The sequence below is a fragment of the Aethalodelphis obliquidens genome, unplaced genomic scaffold (genome assembly GCF_003676395.1).
Source record: "Aethalodelphis obliquidens isolate GAN/ISIS:26980383/991018 unplaced genomic scaffold, ASM367639v1 scaffold93, whole genome shotgun sequence".
In the NCBI taxonomy this organism is placed as follows: Eukaryota; Metazoa; Chordata; class Mammalia; order Artiodactyla; family Delphinidae; genus Aethalodelphis; species Aethalodelphis obliquidens.
In genome coordinates, this window is record NW_020838037.1 from 1,283,394 (window position 1) to 1,304,675 (window position 21,282).

The 21,282-nt window shown below is 36.5% G+C and overlaps 1 protein-coding gene across 2 annotated transcripts in view; it reads left to right on the plus strand.

The window, feature by feature from the left end:
* The window catches only part of KBTBD3 (kelch repeat and BTB domain containing 3), a 50,135-nt gene that overhangs the window by 21,513 nt on the left and 7,340 nt on the right, over positions 1–21,282 (plus strand). Inside the window, exon 1 of one of the 2 annotated variants that reach the window (XM_027095704.1) lies at positions 18,820–18,964. The exons of the other annotated variant lie outside the window; for it this stretch is intronic. The gene's annotated coding sequence lies outside the window, so the exon portion shown is untranslated. Of the gene's footprint in view, positions 1–18,819; positions 18,965–21,282 lie in introns of those variants that run through there. 2 annotated transcript variants of the gene reach the window in all.

Here is a 21,282-nt window from a genome sequence, read left to right on the forward strand (position 1 = left end):
ATTATACATAGGAAATCCTAAAGATGCTACCAGAAAACTACTAGAGCTAATCAATGAATTTGGTAAAGTAGCAGGATACAAAATTCACGCACAGAAATTTCTTGCATTCCTATACACTAACAACAAAAATTCAGAAAGAGAAGTCAAGGAAACACTCCCATTTACCACTGCAACAAAAATAATAGTATACCTAGGAATAAACCTACCTAAGGAGGCAAAAGACCTATATGCAGAAAACTATAAAACACTGATGAAAGAAATCAAAAATGATATACCATGTTCCTAGATTGGCAGAATCAACATTGTGAAAATGACTATACTACCCAAAGCAATCTACAGATTCAATGCAATCCCTATCAAATTACCAATGGCATTTTTCACAAAACCAGAACAAAAAACTGTACAATTTGTATGGAAACACAAAAGACCCTGAATAGCCAAAACAATCTTGAGAAAGAAAAACGGAGCTGGAGGACTCAGGATCCCTGACTTCAGACCATACTAGAAAGCTACAGTAATCAAGACAGTATGGTACTGGCACAAAAACAAATATAGATCAATGGAACAGGATAGAAAGCCCAGCAATAAACTCACACACATATGGTCACCTTGTCTTTGACAAAGGAGGCAAGAACAGACAATGGAGAAAAGACAGCCTCTTCAGTAAGTGGAGCTGGAAAACTGGAAAGCTACATGTAAAAGAATGAAATTAGAACACTTCTTATCACTATACACAAAAATAAACTCAAAATGGGTTAAAGATCTAAATGTAAGGCCAGACACTATAAAACTCTTAGAGGAAAGCATAGGCAGAACACTCTTTGACATAAATCACAGCAAGATCTATTTTGACCCACTTCCTACAGTATTGAAAATAAAAAATAAAAAAAACAAATGGGACTTAATGAAACTTAAAAGCTTTTTCACAGCAAAGGAAGCCATAAACAAAATGAAAAGACAGCCCTCAGAATGGGAGAAAATATTTGCAAACACAGCAACTGACAAAGGATTAATGTCCAAAATATACAAGCAGCTCATGCAGCTCAATATCAAGAAAACAAACAACCCAATCCAAAAATGGGCAGAAGACCTAAATAGCCATTTCTCCAAAGAAGACATACAGATGGCCAACAAACTCATGAAAGCTGCTCAACATCACTAATTATTAGAGAAATGCAAATCAAAACTACAATAGAGGTATCACCTCACACCGGTTAGAATGGGCATCATCAGAAAATCTACAAACAATAAATGCTGGACAGGGTGTGGAGAAAAGGGAACCATCTTGCACTGTTGGTGGGAATGTAAATTGATAAAGCCACTGTGGAGAAGAGTGTGAGGCTTCCTTAGAAAGCTAAAAAAATAGAACTACCACATGACCCAGCAATCCCACTACTGGGCATATACCCTGAGAAAACCTTAATTCGGAAAGATACATGTACCAGAATGTTCATTGTAGCACTATTTACAGTAGCCAGGACATGGAAGCAGCCTAAATGTCCATCAACAGATGAATGGATAAAGAAGATGTGGCACATGTATACAATGGGATATTACTCAGCCATGAAAAAGAAGGATATTGAGTTATTTGTAATGAGGTGGATGGACCTAGAGACTGTCATACAGAGTGAAGTAAGTCATAAAGAGAGAAGCAGATACCATATGCTAACGCACATATGTGGAACCTAAAAATATGGTACTGATGAACCTAGTGACATGGCAGGAATAAAGACGCAGACGTAGAGAACGGACTTGAGGACACAGAGGGGTGAAGGGGAAGCTGGGACAAAGTGAGATAGTAGCTTTGACATATATACACTACCAAATGTAGAATGGAAGGCTAGTGGGAAGCTGCTTTATAGCACAGGGAGATCAGCTTGATGCTTTGTGATGACCTAGAGAGGTAGGACGGGGAGGATGGGAGGGAGCCCCAGAGGGAGGGGTTATGGGAATATATGTATACTTATAGCTGATTCACTTTGTTGTACAACAGAAACTAGCACAACCTTGTAAAACAATTGTACTCCAATAAAGATATTAAAAAAAAAAGCCAGCAAGCTCATGGTTTGGGCCTCACATCAGGCAGAATTGCACATTGAGTTCCCTGGCCAAATGAGATCACTGTCTTGAAAACACAAACTAAACAGCTTTTTAAGAAACTGCCAAATAATTTCCACTAGCAATGTATGAATGGTCCAGTGTCTTTGAATCCTTTCAAGCTTTTGGTGTGATTATTTTTAATATTATATTAGCAATTCTAATAGTAATAGTTCCCTGTGGACTTAATTTTACATTTTCATAGTGGAATCCTCGGAGATATAGGGGGTTTGGTCCAGACCTCTGCAATGAAGCAAATATTGCAGTACAGCAAGTTATATGGAGTTTTTGTTTTTCCAGTGCATATAAAAGTTATGTTTATACTGTATTATTGTCTATTAAATATGCAATAGCACTATGTCTAAAAAAGCAATGTATATACCTTAATTTTAAAATACTTTATTTCTAAAAAATACTAACAGCCATCTGACATCACAGGGTTGCCACAAATCATCAAAAGTACAATATCTGTGAGGTGCAATAAAATGAAGTATGCCTTTAATGACTAATGATATTGAACATCTCTTAATGTGCTTATTTGCCATCTGTATGTTCTCATTGGTGAAATATTTCTTCATGCCCTTTTCCTATTTCTTAATTGATTGTTTGGGTTTTTGTACTGTTGAGTTTTGAGAGTTCTTTATATATTCTAGATATGAATCTTTTATCAGATTTCATTTACAGATATTTTCTCCCAGCCCATATCTTGTCTTTTCATTATCTTAACATGGTCTTTCACAAAGGAAAAGTTTTTAGTTTTGGTAAAATTCAACCTACCAATTTTTTTCTCTATTTCATGGATTATACTTTTCCTGTCATATCTAAGAACTCATTGACTGACTCCTAGTCACAAAGATTTTCTCCTATAATTTCTTCCTTCTAAAAGTTTTATAGTTTTACATTTTATATTTAAATTTATGATGTATTTTGAGTTAATTTTTTTATGAAGTGTGATCATTAGATCAAGGTTCTTTTTTCATTTTTTTTGCCTGTGGATGTCCATTTGCTTCAATATCATCTGCTTTAGTACTATTCATTGAATTGCTTTGAACTTTGGTCAAAAATCAGTTGACTTTACTTGAGTGGGGCTACTTCTTAGTTATATTCTCTGTTCCACAGATCTATGTATTAGTCTTTTCACCAGTATCAGGCAGTCTTGATTACTGTAGCTATGTAAACCTTTAAGTCAGGTAGACTGATTCTTCTCACATTATTATTATTTTTCAAAATTGCGTCAGCTATTCTGTTTTCCTTATCATCCCATATATGTTTTAGAGTAAACAGCTCTATCTCAAAACAATTTTTTATGGAATTTTCATAGGAATTGTATTAAACTACTATAATCAATATGGGGAGAATTGACATACTTACTATGTTGATTTTTCTAATTCATGAATGTAGCATATCTCTCCATGTATTTAGGTTTCTTTGATTTCTTATATCAGCATTTTGTAGTTTGCAGTGTACGAGTCCTGTACATTTTTGTCAGATTTATACCTGTGAATTTTTCTGTCTCTCTTTCTCTCTCTCCCTCCCTTGCTATTGTAAGTGGTATTATTGTTTAAATTGTGGTTTCCATGTGTTCAAGGCTATTTTATAGAAAAACAATTGATTTTTGTATGTTAATATTATATCCTGTGGCATTGTTGAACTTACTATATATATATATATTTATGGATTATCTGGGATTTTTCATAGACAATTTTATAGCCTATAAATAGAGACAGTTTATTTCTTTCTTTCCAATATGTATGCTTTGTACAGGATTTTCTTGCCTTGGTGTGCTGGCTAGAGCTTCCAGTACCGTGATGAAAAGCAGTGGTAAGAGTGGATATCCTTGTCATTTTTCTCATTTTAGAGTGAAGGTATTCAGTCTCTTACCATTTAGTGTAGTGTTAGCAATAGGTTTTATTGTAGATGTTCCTTATCAAGTTGAGGAAGCTCTTCTCTATTCATTGTTGGCTGAGAGTTTTTCTTGTTAATACGTGTTGGATTTTTAAATGCTTTTTCTGTGTTTATGTGATCATATGATTTTTTCTTTCATAGCATCCTTCATGGTGGTTTATATTGATATTTGAATATTGAACTACTCTTACATCCCTGGATATGGTTGTAGTATATAATTTCTTTTATTTATTGCTGAACTATTTTTGATAATTTTTGAAATAATTTTTACATCATATTTGTCTTTTTTGTTTTTGTAGTAGTGTCTTTGGGGTGCTACAGTAAAACTCACTTAATAAAATTAGTTGGGAAGTATTCCCTCTTGTTTTATATTGTGGATGAAATTGTATAGATTGATATTCATACTTTAAACATTTGGTAAATTTAATTTATTTAATAGTAACATGACTATTCAAATTTTATATTTTATCTTGAGTGAGTTGTGGTAATGTGTTTTTTGTGGAATTAGTCTATTTCATCTGAACTATCAAATTGTTATGTATAGAGTTGTTTATAGTATTCCTTTATCCTTTTGATGTTTTCAAGGTCTGTAGTAATTCTCTTGTTTCACTCCTGATATTAATAATTTGTGTTTTCTCTCTTTTATTCTTTCTTTGTCAGTCTTGCTAGAGGTTTGTCTACTTTATTGAACTTTTCAAAGAATAAGCTCTTTGTTTCATTGATTTTCTCTGCATTTTAAAAATTTTAATTTCATAGATAATTTGCTATGTATCATTTTCTCTCTCTTGACTACATTGAGTTTATTTTGCTCTTCTTTTTCTAGTTTTCTTGAGGCAGGAGCTTAGGTGATTGATTTGAGACCTTTATACTTGCATAATGTAATCATTTCCTGAGATAAAGTTTTCTCTCAGCATTGTTTTAGCTACATCCCACACATTTAAGTATGTTGTGTTTTCGTTTTCATTCAATTCAATGTATTTTTTAAAAATTTCCCTTGAGACTTTCTCCTTGCCTCATGAATTGTTAACAAATGTGTTACTTCATTTCCAGGTGCGTGGAGATTTTAATTTTTATTTATTTAAATTTTTTTTGGTTGGAGTATAATTGCTTTACAATGTTGTGTTAATTTCTGCTGTACAATAAAGTGAATCAGCTGTGTGTATAAATATATCCCCTTCCTCTTGGACCCCCTCCCCATTCCCCAGTCCCACCTGTCTAGGTCATCACAGAGCACTAGGGTGAGCTCCCTGTACTATGCAGCAGGTTCCCACCAGCTATCTATTTTTCACATTGTAATGTTTTTATGTCACACCTAATCTCCCAGTTCATCCCACCCTCCCCTTCTCCCCCGTCCACGTTTCCATTCTCTACGTCTGCATCTCTATTCCTGCCTTACAAATAGGTTCGTGTGTACCATTTTTCTAGATTCCATATATATATGCGTTAATATACGATATTTGTTTTACTCTGACTTACTTCACTCTGTATGACAGACTCTGGGTCCATCCACGTCTCTACAAATGGCCCAATTTCGTTCCTTTTTATGGCTGAGTAATATTCCATTACATATATATGTACCACATCTTCTTTATCCATTCATCTGTCGATTAACATTTAGGTTGTTTCCACATACTGGCTATTGTAAATACAGCTGCAGTGACCATTGGGGTACTTGTATCTTTTTGAATTATGGTTTTCTCAGGTTATATGCCCAGTAGTGGGATTGCTGGGTCATATGGTAGTTCTAGTTTTAGTTTTCTGAGGAACCTCCATACTGTTCTCCACAGTGACTGTATCAATTTTCATTCCCACCAGCAGTGCAAAAGGGTTCCCTTTTCTCCATATCCTCTCCAGCATTTATTGTTTGTAGATTTTTTGATGATGGCCATTCTGACTGGTCTGAGGTGATACTTCATTGTAGTTTTGTTCTGCATTTCTCTAATAATTAGTGATGTGGAGCAACTTTTCAGGTGTTTGTTGGCCATCTGTATGTCTTCTTTGGAAAAATGTCTATTTAGGTCTTCCTCTCATTTATTGATTGGGTTGTTTGTTATTCTGTTATTGAGCTGTTTGTATATTTTGGAGATTGATCCTTTGTCTGTTGCTTCCTTTGCAAATATTTTCTGACATTCTGAGGGTTGTCTTTTCATTTTGTTGATGGCTTCCTTTACTGTGCGAAAGCTTTTAAGTTCCATTAGGTCCCATTTGTTTATTTTTGTTATTATTTTCATTACTCCAGGAGGTGGGTCAGAAAAGATCTTGCTGTGATTTGTGTCAAAGAGTGTTTTTCCTATGTTTTCCTCTAAGAGTTTTATAGTGTCTGGTCTTACCTTTAAGTCTTTAATACATTTTGAGTTTATTTTTGTGTATGGTGTTAGGGAGTGTTCTAATTTCATTCTTTTACATGTAGCTGTACAGTTTCCCCAGCACCACTTATTGAACAGATTGTCTTTCTCCATTGTATATTCTTGCCTCCTTTGTCATAGATTAGGTGACCATAGGTGCGTGGGTTCATCTCTGGGATTTCTATCCTATACCTTTGATGCATATTTCTGTTTTTGTGCCAGTGCCATACTGTCTTGATTACTGTAGCTTTTAATATAGTCTGAAGTCCTCCAGCTCCACTTTTCTTTCTCGAGATTGCTTTGGCTGTTCAGAGTCATTTGTGTTTCCATACAAATTGTAAAATTTTTTGCTCTAATTCTGTGAAAAATACCATTGGTAATTGATAGGGATTGCATTGAATCTGTAGATTGCTTTGGGTAGTATAGTCATTTTCACAATATTGATTCTTCCAATCCAAGAACATGGTATATCTCTCCATCTGTTTTTGTCATCTTTGATTGCTTTCATCAGTGTTTTATAGTTTTTTGAGTGCAGGTCTTTTGTCTCTTTAGGTAGGTTTATTCCTAGGTATTTTATTATTTTTGTTGCAGTGGTAAATGGGATTGTTTCTTTAATTTCTCTTTCTGATCTTTTGTTGTTAGTATATAGGAATGCAAGAGGTTTCTGTACATTAATTTTGTATCCTGCAACTTTACCAAATTCATTTATGAGTTCTAGTAGTTTTCTGGTGGCATCTTTAGGATTTCCTATGTATAGTATCATGTCATCTGCAAACAGTGACAGTTTTACTTCTTTCCCAAGTTTGCTTTCTTTTATTTCTTTTTTTTCTCCGATTGCCATGGCTAGGACTTCCAAAACTATGTTGAATAAGTGTGGCAAAAGTGGGCAACCTTGTCTTGTTCCTGATCTTAGAAGAAATGCTTTCAGTTTTTCACCATTGAGAATGATGTTGACTGTGGGTTTGTCATATTTGGCTTTTATTATGTTGAGGTAGGTTCCCTCTATGCCCACTTTCTGGAAATTTTTTTATCATAAATGGGTGTAGAATTTTGTCAAAAGCTTTTTCTGCATCTATCGAAATGATCATATGGTTTTTATTCTTCAGTTTGTTAATATGGTGTATCACATTGATTGATATGTGTATATTGAAGAATCCTTGCATCCCTGGGATAAATCCCACTTGATCCTGGTGTATGATCCTTTTAATGTGCTGTTGAATTCTGTTTGCTAGTATTTATTTGTTCAGGATTTTTGCATCTATGTTTATCAGTGATATTGGCCTGTAATTTTTCTGTGTGTGTGATATCTTTGGTTTTGGTATTAGGGTGATGATGGCCTTGTAGAACGAGTTTGAGAGTGTTCCTCACTCTGCAGTCTTTTGGAAGAGTTTGAGGAGGATTGGTGTTAGCTGTTCTCTAAATATTTGGTAGAATTTGCCTGTGAAGCCATCTGGTCCTGGATTTTTGTTTGTTAGAAGACTTTTAATCACAGTTTCAGTTTCATTAGTTGTGATTGGTCTGGTCATATTTTCTATTTCTTCCTGGTTCAGTCTTGGAAAGTTGTACTTTTCCAAGAATTTGTCCATTTCTTCCAGGTTGTCCATTTTATTGGCATATAGTTGCTTATAGTAGTCTCGTATCATCCTTTGTATTTCTGTGGTGTCAGTTGTAACTTCTCCTTTTGCAATTTTATTGATTTGAGTCCTCTCTCTTTTTTTCTTGATGAGTCTGGTTAACGGTTTATCAATTTTGTTTACCTTCTCAATGCACCAACTTTTAGTTTTATTGATCTTTGCTGTTATTTTTTTCATTTCTATTTCTTTTATTTCTACTCTCATCTTTATGATTTCTTTCCTTCTGCTAACTTTGGGTTTTCTTTCTTCTTCTTTCTCTAGTTGCTTTACGTGTAAGGTTAGATTGTTTATTTGAGATTTTTCTTGTTTCTTGAGGTGAGATTGAATTGCTATAAACTTCCCTCTTAGAACTGCTTTTGCTGCATCGCATAGGTTTTGGTTCATTGTGCTTTCATTATCATTTGTTTCTAGGTATTCTTTTATTTCTTCTTTGATTTCTTCAGTGATCTCTTGGTTATTTATCAGTGCAGTGTTTAGCCTCCATGAGTTTGTGTTTTTTACAGTTGTTTTCCTATAATTGATTTCTAATCTCATAGTATTGGTGTCAGAAAAGATGCTTGATACGATTTCAATTTTCTTAAATTTTCCAAAGCTTGATTTGTGACCCAGGATGTGATCTATCCTGGAAAATGTTCTGTGTGCACTTCAGAAGAAAGTGTATTCTGTTGCTTTCACCTGGAATGTCCTATAAGTATCAATTAAATCTATCTGGTCTATTGTGTCATTTAAAGCTTGTGTTTCCTTATTTTCTGTCTGGATGATCTGTCCATTGGTGTAAGTGGAGTGTTGAGGTCTCCCACTGTTATTGCGTTACTGTCATTTTCCCCTTTTTTGGCTGTTAGTATTTGCCTTAGGTATTGAGGTGCTCCTATGTTGGGTGCATAAACATTTATAATTATTCCGTCTTCTTCTTGGATTGATCCCTTGATCATTACATAGTGTCCTTTCTTTTCTCTTGGAACATTCTTTACTTTTAAGCCTATTTTGTCTATATGAGTATTGCTCCTTTAGCTTTCTTTTGGTTTCCATTTGCATGGAATACCTTTTTTCCATCCCCTCACTTTCCATCTGTATGTGTCCCTAGGTCTGAAGTGGATCTCTTATAGACAGCATATATACAAGTCTTATTTTTGTATCCATTCAGCCAGTCTATGTCTTTTGGTTGGAGCATTTAATCCATTTTCATTCAAGGTAATTATAGATATATATGTTCCTATTACCTTTCTCTTTATTGTTTTGGGTTTGTTTTTATAGGTCCTTTTCTTCTTTTTCTCTTGTGTTTCCTGCCTAGAGAAGTTCTTTTAGCATTTGTTGTAAAGCTGATTTGGTGGTGCTCAATTCTCTTAGCTTTTGCTTATCCCTAAAGCTTTCGATTTCTCCATCAAATCCGAATGAGATCCTTGATGGTTAGAGTAATCTTTGTTGTAGGTTTTTCTCTTTTATTACTTTAAAAATATCCTGACCCTCCCTTCTGGCCTGCAGAGTTTCTGCTGAAAAAACAGCTGATAACTTTATGGGGATTCCCTTTTACGTTATTTGTTGCTTTTCCCTTGCTACTTTTAATATTTTTTCTTTGTGTTTAATTTTTGTTAGTTTGATTAATATGTGTCTTGGTGGTTTCTCCTAGGGTTTATCTTGTATGGGACTCTCTGCAGTTTCTGCACTTTGGTGGCTATTTCCTTTCCCATGTTAGGGAAGTTTTCAACTATAATCTCTTCACATATTTTCTCAGATTCTTTCTCTTTTTCTTCTGGAACCCCTATAATTCGAATGTTGTGTGTTTAATGTTGTCCCAGAGGTCTCTGACACTGTCCTCAATTCTTTTCATTCTTTTTTCTTTATTCTGCTCCTCAGCAGTTATTGCCACCATTCTATCTTCCAGCTCATTATTTGTTCTTCTTTCTCATTCTGCTGTTGATTCCTTCTAGTGTATTTTTTTGCTTCAGTTATTGTGTTGTTCATCACAGTTTTATGTTCTTTAGTTCTTCTAGGTCTTTTTTAAACATTTCTTGTATTTTCTCAATCCATGCCTTCATTCTATTTCTGAGATTTTGTATCATCTTTATTAGTATCATTACTCTGAATTTCTTTTCAGGTAGGTTGCCTATTTTCTCTTCATTTATTTGGTGTTGTAGGTTTTTACTTTGGTCCTTCATCTGTAACACATTTTTTTGTCAACTCATTTTTTTTAATGTGTGGGGCTTTGTTCCTGTCTTACTGGTTGTTTGGCCTGAGGTGTCCAGCACTGGAGTTTGCAGGCAGTTGGGTAGAGTGAGGTCTTGGTGCCGAAGTGAGGATCTCCGGGAGATCTCACTCTGATTAATATTTCCTGGTGTCTGAGGTTCTCTGTTAGTCCAGCGGTTTGGACTTGTTATCCCCACCTCAGCAGCTCAGGCCCGACCCTCAGCCTGGGAAACAAGATTCTGCAAGCTGTGTGGCGTGGCAAAAAAAAGAAGAAAAAAAAAGTATGATATCGAAGAATAAAAAATAAAGTGAAAAATAAAAAATATATTGGAAAAACTAGAAATATAAGTGAAACAACAACAACAAGGTAAAACAGAACCAAAACAGGAAAAAAAAAAAAAAAAGAGGCAGGGAAGAAACCAAAAGGAGCAGAACAACCACAAAGAGTAAAAGATAAAATAAAATTAGAAAAATGAAAGACTTAATAGAAAAAATAAAAATATAAATGATACCACCACAAGGTAAACAGAACCACAACGTTTAAAAAAAAAAAAAGAAAAAAATGAAGAAAAGAAAAAGGGGCTGGAAAAAGCCTTGGCTTGGGTCAAGGACCTTAGGTGGTGGTGGGGGTTTAAGGTGGGGGCGGGCCCCTAGGCTCAGGACCTGCACAGCCGGAAAGGACAACATGGTTGGAGGGGGCCTCAGAGCGTGGATTAGAGTGCAGGGGCAGGGTTTGGGCTCTGCACAGCCAGTGGTGGCCTTGGAGTGCAGAGGATCAGGCCCAAGACCTCAGCCGGCTCCGTATGGCCCAGGTGGGCGGGGGAAACACTGGCTTTGTTCCTTTCTGATCCTCCAATCTCCCAAGGGTCTCTCTGCATCCCCGTTGCTCTCCTCACTGTGGGTGGGCCACTCTAGGTGTGGGAACCCCTCCCCCAGCCACCCCACAGGGGCATCCATCCCATCCTGCCTCCATTTCTTCTCCCCCACGCCACGTCCTACCTGGTTACTTGGGGGTTCTTCCCATCCCCTTCGGTGTCCGTGGCCCCTCACAAGTGCCTGGTAGGTGCCCTAGTTGTAAGGAGATGTGAACTCTGTGTCCTCCTATTTTGCTATCTTGACTCTGCCCCCTCAGATTTTAGTGTTAACCTTTCTCTTAATTGATTTCTAGTCTCATTTCATTGTGGCCACATAACATAATCTGTGTGCCTTCAATTCTTTTAAATCATTTAAGGGTAGGTCAGGATATGGTCACTTTTGCTATATGTTTCATAGGCACTTGAAAATCATGTGTATTCTGTTGATTAGATTCTGTTGGTTGCTGGTGTTATTGAGTTCTTGTGTATCATTGCTGATTTATTGTGTTCTTGTTCTATTAATTTTAGAGAGGACATTCAGGTCTCTAGCATTATAGCTATAATAAATGCATTTGTCTGTTTTTCTTTTCAGGTCTATCAGTTTTTGCTTCCCATTACTGCACCTCTTTTGTTTGATATGTACACATTTAGGTTTGCTATGTCTTCTTGCTGGATTGACATTATGTGATATATCTCTTTGTCCCTGATACTTTTCTTTGTTGATGTCTACTTTACCTGATATTAATATAGCCACACCTGTTTTCTTTTAATTCATGCTTATATAGTATATCTTTCTCTATCTTTTGACTTCCAACCTACTTATATCATTCTGTTTGAAGTGAGTTACTTTTAAGAAGTATAAAGTTGGGGTTATTTTTTTTTTAAATCTATTCTGCTGATCTCTGTCTTTTAATTGGTACGTGTGTATGTATGTGTGTGTGTGTGTGTGTGTGTGTGTGTGTGTGTGTGTACCATTTACATTTAGTACAGTTATTGAATATGTTAGTACTGAAGTTTGCTTTTTGGTTGTTTGTTTTCTGTTTATTCTGGTTTTTTGTTTTTTGGGGTTTTTTTTGCGGTATACGGGCCTCTCACTGCTGTGGCCTCTCCTGTTGCAGAGCACAGGCTCCAGACTCACAGGCTCAGCGGCCATGGCTCATGGGCCCAGCCGCTCCGTGGCATGTGGGATCTTCCCAGACCGGGGCACGAACCCATGTCCCCTGCATTGGCAGGTGGACTCTCAACCACTGCGACACCAGGGAAGCCCTGTTTATTCTGTTTTTAATTTCTCTTTTTTCTTTTTTCTGCCTCCTTTGGGTTACTTGAACCTTTTTTAGGATTCCATTTTCCGTTTTCATTCTGTTATAATGATTCTGGGTGTATCTCTTTGTATAGATGCTTTAGAGATTGTTCTAGGATTACATCACTTACATATGTACATGTATACATTCAGCCCTCCATATCTGTAGGTTCCACATCTGCACATTCAGAGGACTGAGCGTACTATGCCAGCCATTTAATATAAGGGAGTTAAGCATCTGAGGGGTTTGGTATTGGATGGGGAGGAGTGTCCTGGAACCGATCCCCTGTGGTTACCAAGGGACAACTGTATAAAATATATATATGTGCATGTATATAATATATACTTTGTAATTGCTCACTGAGGTTTTTCTGTGATGGCTGCTTAAAATTCTTGGCACATAATTCTGACATCAGTGTCATCTCACTGTTGATGTCTGTTGATTGTTTTTTCTTATTTAATTTGATATATTCCTGGTTCTTAGCTCTATTGAGTATTATATAAGACTCTAGATCTTATTTAAATCTTGTATTTTAGTGGGGGTTTTTTTAACACTGCTCTTTTCGGTTTAGGTTACCACCTCATTGCTGCCAGGTTGAGAAGGAAGTCCAGACTTTCCACTATACCTCTGTTGATACCTAGGAGAGGAAGGGCTCCTTTCTACTGCTGGACAGAATTAGAAGTTTAGGCTCCCCTCTCTGCATCCTCTGATACCAATCTCAGCCTCAGATTATCCGCTGATAACAAGAGGCACCTTGTTATTGCTCCTCACGTGGTCTCCAGTGACATCATTGGGGATGGCCTTGTTGCTGCTAATCGGTAGTGGAAGTCCTGATTCTTTACTTGGCCTCTGACTCTACTCCAGCCAGGAGGGGGTGGAATGCCATGTTACTGCCAGGTGGGGGTAGAAGGTCAGGCTCCCCACATGCCACATGATTGCCACTGATTGGGGGGGTTGTTGGTGGCCACTTGTTACCACCCAGAAATGATTAATGTCCTGACTCCCCACTCAGCCTTCACCAACAGCATTCCTTTGGGGGAATGGGAGGAGGAGAGCTGAGGCACCTCATTACAGTCTGGCAAGGGTGGAATTCTTGGCTCTCCATTCCACTTTTGCTGACATTGGTGGTATAGAGCCCCAGTTTTTTTGTGGTGTTTGTCAAAACTTTTGTCTTGCTAGGTTGCTCTTTTTCCTGGTCCTTTGCCTAAAGAGATCATGTTTTTCTTGGATCTCTTTATGTGTGTGCCCATTGGTGTTCAGTGTTGTCAGCTTCTTCACTATCTATGATATATTAGGCAAAAATAAAACCCAAGGAACTCATCACTGTCTTGTTCCTTGGGTCTGAAGTTCACTAGCCAGCCTGCCTGTTTCTCTCCACTTCTCACAGGCTCTGTATGTTTGTGAGATATATTTTTATATATGTCCAGGGTTTTTAGTTGTGCTTAGCAGGAGATACAGGGAAAAGTATGTCTACTCTACTTTACTAAAGCAGAGGTCTCATTTTTTATAGGAGTAATATTTATAAGAATTAAATTAAATGCTGTGTGAGACCCATGGCCCAGTACCTAACACATGGTACTGGCTCTATAAATGTTAGCTATTATTTTTGTCATATATGTCTTTCTTATTCAGAATGATCTTAAATTGTCATGGTAAGTTTTGACCAGTACATTTATGGTTGGATCTTTTGAGCACTAAAATTACTTTCTGAGCTTTCATTTGATATTAAAATCCAGGGTCAGAATAGTATTGAAAAGAGCATGGACTTTGAGTGAAACAAGCATGTTTCTGTTAGTTTTGTGTCTTACACCTTATTGTTTAATCTCAGCCTCAATTTCCCATTTTGAAAAAGTCATTATTAATACTAATCTTAAAGGATTATGAGCATTGAATGAAATAGCTGTATAAATTACTTATAAATTCTAATATTTTCAGGTTTGTTATATCACAGATAAACTATGAAAATTGAGTCTCTAACCATTCATTTGCTTATCAGTGTTTACCTGTTAACAGAAATGAAAGTTTTGCCATATAGTATTGTTCTCTGATTTGTTGCTTTAAAGGTCCAAAATGATTCGCTTTGATAGGGATGTAAGTGCTTAATTTAGATTGTTGTAATCATTATCAAAAATTTCCCTCCATATCTCCCCTTTTTTGTCAGTGTATTAACATGCTCAAATTTCTCCCATCTAAAGCAAAACAATATTTCTTAGAATTGCACCTCTAGTCCCAACCTCACTGAACTTAAAAGAAAAAGTTATACAAATTTGTTCATTATTCCCTCTTAAAACCACTGTAATCTGGCCTCTCCCCACCCCACCCTCAAATCATCGGTGACTTCAGTCCTTACCTTACCTAATCTCTCTCAGCTTTTGATAATATGGGAACTGCTTCATTCTTGAAATTCTCTTCCTTTGGCTTCCACCATCTTTCCTAATTTTCTTGCATTTCTCTTCCTGTTCTTTGTGAGTTTTTTCTCAGCTGTAGAACTTTTTCACCTGTATCTACTACAGATTGTATTTTCCATTATATTTTCAGTTTGTGTAGACCATCACCTGGTATGTAGCAGATGCTGCATAAGTAATTCTTCAACTTAAATTGTCTATCCCTTAAGATTAGTTATCCTTGGTGTTCCATCCTTGGCCCTCTTCTCTGCTAATTCTACTTACTTTCCTTGATTGATTTTTATTAATTTCAATGGCTTTAGTTATCTTGTGGATCAGATCCCTCTTCCCCTTTCATATATTTTCCAGTGCCCTTTCTCTTTTTTTTTTTTTTTTAAGAAAGAAATGCAAAATTTTATTTGAGCCAAATTTGAGGATTATAACCTGGGAAGAGCATCTCAGAAAGGTCTGAGAACTGTTCCAACTGATTCACTTTGTTATAAAGCAGAAACTAACACGCCCTTTCTCTTTGATTGTGCTTATAATCGTTGATTAAGTAAAGTTTCCATGTAGAAATTCACTCAAGCCAAATTGACAAAATAGGACATTTCAGCTTCTCTGCTTGACCATTCTACATAGAGTAAACATGGAGGGCTTTAACTTTTAACCACTTTACAAAAGTGAATACCTGTGTGTAATGCTGATGTATTAGTTGATACTTGAAAATTTCAAATAAAGCCATTTTACTTACATTACTAGTTATAGAAATAAAAATTACAATGTACATTTATCGTTGGTTTCACTTCTTATCTGTGAACTATGAGCCTCAGTAACTGACTTAATCCAAGGTCCAAATTATTTATGTATGTATTATAACTTGGTATAAATAATTAGGTATAAATTATATATACACATACAGTGATATTTAAACGTATTGCAAACCATGTTGCTTTTATTCAACGTTGTACAGGAGGTCTTAGCTACTACTGTAGTACAAAAAAAGAAATAAAATTGGTAAAAAATAGGAAAGAAAAGCAACCTTAGTATTTACAAATATGTAATTTTTATGCAGAAAACACGAGAGAATCAACAGATAAATATTTAGATTAATAAATGTGTTTATTGAGTTGCTGGGATTAAAATTAATATTCATCAATTAAGATAATCCTATTTGTTGTAATAGCTACATCTCAGTGGCTTAACAAAATTAAATTTGTTTTTCATTAAGAAAAAGTGTTTGGATTTTTTAAAGTTGATATTCTCATTACCAGTGCCAGTGAACATGCATATCTGTCCCATTAGATAGTAAGCTCCATGAGGATAGGAGCCACATCTTTGTTACTCACTGCTATATTCTTAGCAGAATGATATTTCTAAACTGTAAATCCAGTGGTATAATGCCACTCCTTAAAAGTTTTCTAAATATTCCTCATTACCTATAGAATGAAACCCAAGCCCCCTTGCATGGTATGTAAGACTTTGCATGAGCCATTCCCTATTTACTACTTAAGGTTTTTTTACCCTATCCCCTGTCCTCAACTTTGTATTTCTCCAAAGGGGCCGTAATAACTCTTATCCATGCCTTTGCATTTATAAATTAATTTTTTCTCTTGGAAATGTCTTTCTCACCTTTGGTAACCATTTTCCTTTTTTTTCTTTTTTTTTTTTTAACAGCTCAAGTACTGTACTCATCAGGATGGCTTCCTCAGTCCTCCTCCTCCCCTCTCTATTTTGTCCTTTCCACCCCTGAAAGCAAGTCTGAATGTTGTCCTTCCTCTATGCTTCCATAACACTGCTCATATCTCTATTATGACCCTTATACAGTTTACTTATTTCTTTCCCCACTAGCCTATAAACCTGTAAGAGCAGGGATTCTGTGCCTCATTTATCTTTATATTCCCAAATGTATGCACAGGTTTGAAACCCAGAAGATTTTAAATAAAAGTTTATAGAATAAGAAAGATCAGTGTTAAGGCTGTTGGGGCAATTCAAGTGAGAATGATGAGAGCTTAAACTAAAAGAATAGCAGTAGGGATGAAGAGAAGTGGTTTTAAAATGGATGTATATGGTTGGTGAAAGACGGCTTCCAAGTGTCTAGCTTGGGAAGTGTAGTGGCCGTTCATCTAGATGAGAAATAGAAAAATAATAGAGTTATGGCGGGGGAAAACCAACATGATATTACTTAAATTTTGGTAGTTTCCAGTGGTAATTATGACCACATTAAAGAATTGGAAAGTAGAGGTACCAAATGTCCAATAAGAATGTATTTTAAAATTAAGTTGTAGAAAAAAATTTTATGTATACACACACATACGTAATCAATCACATACAGAATGAAAGTATTATGAAACAAGTATTCAGTATCTACCCAAATCGTTTCCTTCATCTCTCCCTGATTAGACGGCTTAGAAGTCAGGGTAGTAATTTCTGCTGTAGATTGTCCCCTGTGGATCAAAAATCCTTGTCAACACCTATAATCCTAAACTTTGAGGGAACTTTTAAAAACCCAGACGAATCTAAGCTTATAGGAGATAAATTTATTTTTCCATCTTCAGTATCTAACTTCCTCTAATAAAGAAGGATTTAAATACGTATCTTTAAATGGATGAGAATTCGGAGCAGTTCCAATGGGTGTGTAGGTGATAAGGACTGAGTCTTTCAACCAATTCTGTGATTCTTTGAGGCAGGCCATGGAGAGACCCTATATTGCTGTTACAGATTATTGATGCTGTAGCCCATTGCTAGACTTGAGAAATAGACCAGGAGTAACACCCTGGCCTCATTGTGTTGTTGAGAAGATGCTTTGATCCTTTTCACAGCACTAACTCATGTCTATCTAGTGTATATCACGCTGGTTACCTGCTCTGTTATACTACCCCTTGTGTAGTATAAATACTCCCTGGCTAGTCCCTTTAAGTATTCCTTTCTATCATTATGGAGTCAGAAAGAGGAAGCTGGCTCAAGTCTCCACCAGTTGTCTCTTCTTTTCATTGATCCTGATACTCCATATAAAACTACTTTGCAATGATAGCTCTTATGTTCAGCTTTCCTCTTAAGCCCTAGGAATTATTAGAGAACTGTTTCTGCTGTCCCTCCCCCTACCACCTTTTAAATGTAAACATTTTGATTAATGTCATTTAAATGATTTCTTTGGCTTTTATGTTAACTTTCTAATAGAAAATAAGTACTAACTTTCATTTATTTAGCACATAGTAAATGCTAAACTATTTATTATTTTTAATCTTCTCAATAACACAACTAGATAGGTAAAGTTTATCCTTATTTTACAAATGAAGAAAATGAGAATCAAAGATCAGAAGTTACTTGCCTCAAATGTATCACAAGTATATTGCTGAGCCAGCATTGGAACTCAAGTCTTATCCTCTTCTAAAGCCCTACTCCTTCTTCTGTTTCATATTACATCATACCCCTGGGAAGATATATGATTTTATAGTTATTAGAAAAGGAGGAAAAACATGTAATTTTATAAACAGTTTTACAGGTGACTTAAGAAGTATGCCTTGTGAGGTGAGGAATTACTGGCATATTCCTTTTCATCCTAGGTCAGATGTTATCAACATTCTTTTGTTGTTGTTGTTGTTGTTTTGTTTGGCCGTGCCACACATCTTGCAGGATCTTAGTTCCCCTACCAGGAATCAAACCCAGGCCCCAGCAGTGAAAGTACAGAGTCCTAACCACTGGAGCACCAGGGAATTCCCTCAACATTCTTAAGTAAAGATTTGCACTGTTGTGATGATTATCTTTGTACCCCACTCTAACTTAGAATATTCTTTTCATCCTAGATCAGATGTTATTAACATTCTTACGTAAGATTTGCACTGTTGTGATGACTAGGCCACAGGGTGCCCAGACATTTGGTCAAACATTTTTCTGGGTGTGTCTGTGAGGCTGTTTCTGGATGAGATTAACATTTGAGTAGATAGACTGAGTAAATTATTGCCCACTCTAATGTGGGTGGGTCTTATCCAATCAATTGAAGACCTGAAGAGAACAAAAAGGCTGAGTAAGAAGAAACTTCACCTACCTGACTGCTGGAGCTGGAACATTATCATTTCCTGCCTTTGGACTTGAACTGAAAAATCATCTCTTCCTAGGTCTCCAGCCTGCCAGCTTTCAGACTAGAACTTATACCATCAGCTGTCCTGGTTCTCAGGCCTTTGGATTCAGACTGAAACTACATCGTTGGTTGTTCTGAGTCTTTGACTTGCCAGCCACGTATCTTGGGACCTCCATAATTTTGTGAGCCAATTATTTATATGTATATACATATATAATATATTTATATATGCACACATATACATACATACACACACACCACACACACATCACACATATACCAGTAGTTATATATATAACAAATAGGCTTATAGCCAAATATATAGCATACTGGTTCATTGGTTCTGTTTCTCTAAAGAACTCTAATACAACTGTTTTCTGCCTTACTTTTCTTCACAAATGCTCCCAAGCCTCTCATTACCTTTTTTCCCTCCATGACACCCACTCTCATTCTTAATATGTCTGTTTACTTACAGTTACTCAGAACACTGCTCACAAAATTACTGCAGGTAACTTATTTTTCCAATACTACTGTGAATTACATCCTATTAATGGCCCCTGCGTGTGCATGCACACACTCTTATACAGGCACATTATTCTTCATATAGTACATCAGCTAGTCAGTAACTTTCTGTGATAATGAAAATATTCTATGTTTGTGGTATACAATATAATAGCCATTAGCCACATGTATTAGCATTCTCCAGAGAAACAGAGCCAATTGGAAGGAGAGATAGATAGATAGATAGATAGATAGATAGATAGATAGATAGATAGGGAGATTGATTTACTGTGTGGAGTTGGCTTATGTTATTATGGAAGCTAAGCAGTCCTAAGATCCGCAGTCGGAAAACTGGTCCAGGAAAGCCAATAATAAAGTTGCAATCCAAATTTTAGTCTAAAGGCAGAAGTCTGATATTCCATCTCAAAGACAGTGGCAGAGAGAAAGAATTCTATCTTACTGGGCCTTTTGTTCTATTCAGGCCTTCAGTGGATTCAATGAGTCCCACTCACATTAAGGAAAACAATCTGCTTTCCTCAGTCTACTGATTCAAATGTTAAGCTCATCCAAAAAAACCATCACAGACACACCTAGAAATAATGTTTAGCCAAGTGTCTGGGTACCCTGTGGCCCAGCAAGTTGACACATAAAAGTAACCATCATATTACATATGGCTACTGACCGCTTAAAATATGGCTAGACCAACCAAGGAACTAAATTTCTAATTTTTATTTAATTTTAAGTAATTTAAATGTAAATAGGTATACATGGCTCACAGTTACTATTTTGTTTTTTTGTTTTGTTTTGTTTTGTTTTTTTATATATGTTCCCATATCTCTTCCCGCTTGCGTCTCCCTCCCTCCCACCCTCCCTATCCTACCCCTCCAGGCTGTCACAAAGCACCGAGCCAATATCCCTGTGCTATGCGGCTGCTTCCCACTAGCTATCTACCTTACGTTTGGTAGTGTATATATGTCCATGCCTCTCTCTCGCTTTGTCACCATTTACCCTTCCCCCTCCCCATAGCCTCAAGTCCATTCTCTAGTAAGTCTGTGTCTTTATTCCTGTTTCACCCCTAGGTTTTTCATGACATTTTTTTCCTTAAATTCCATATATATGTGTTAGCATACGGTATTTTTCTCTCTCTTTCTGACTTACTTCACTCTGTATGACAGACTCTAGGTCTATCCACCTCATTACAAATAGCTCAATTTCGTTTCTTTTTATGGCTGAGTAATATTCCATTGTATATATGTGCCACATCTTCTTTATCCATTCATCCGATGATGGACACTTAGGTTGTTTCCATCTCTGGGCTATTGTAAAAAGAGCTGCAATGAACATTTTGGTACATGACTCTTTTTGAATTATGGTTTTCTCAGGGTATATGCCCAGTAGTGGGATTGCTGGGTCATATGGTAGTTCTATTTGTAGTTTTTTAAGGAACCTCCATACTGTTCTCCACAGTGGCTGTATCAATTTACATTCCCACCAACAGTGTAAGAGGGTTCCCTTTTCTCCACACCCTCTCCAGCATTTATTGTTTCTAGATTTTTTGATGATGGCCATTCTGACTGATGTGAGATGATATCTCATTCGCAGTTACTATTTTGGACAACACAGTGGTAGATTGTCTCAGTCCTAGAATGAAGCTTTGACTGATGCTGCAGGACCATTCTGACTACTTCTCCAGTATCTGGCTTCCACCTGGGCTTGAAACACCTCCTCTGGGAGAACACAGCCACCATGTAAAAAGTCCAACTACCCTGAGACTGCCATGCTATGAGGAAGTATTAAGCTAGTCACATGGAGAGAGTATATCAAGAGAGGGAGAGAAAGCCCTATCTGTTCTAGCCATCCATCCCATTTGAAGGAAATGTGAATGAAGAAACTGTATTGGACCTCTAACCCAATCAGGCCTTCAGGTGACTTCAGCCAGAGCTGCCACCTGACTCAATGAAAACTCACAAGCAAGAAGTTCCATCTAAACCTGCAGAAC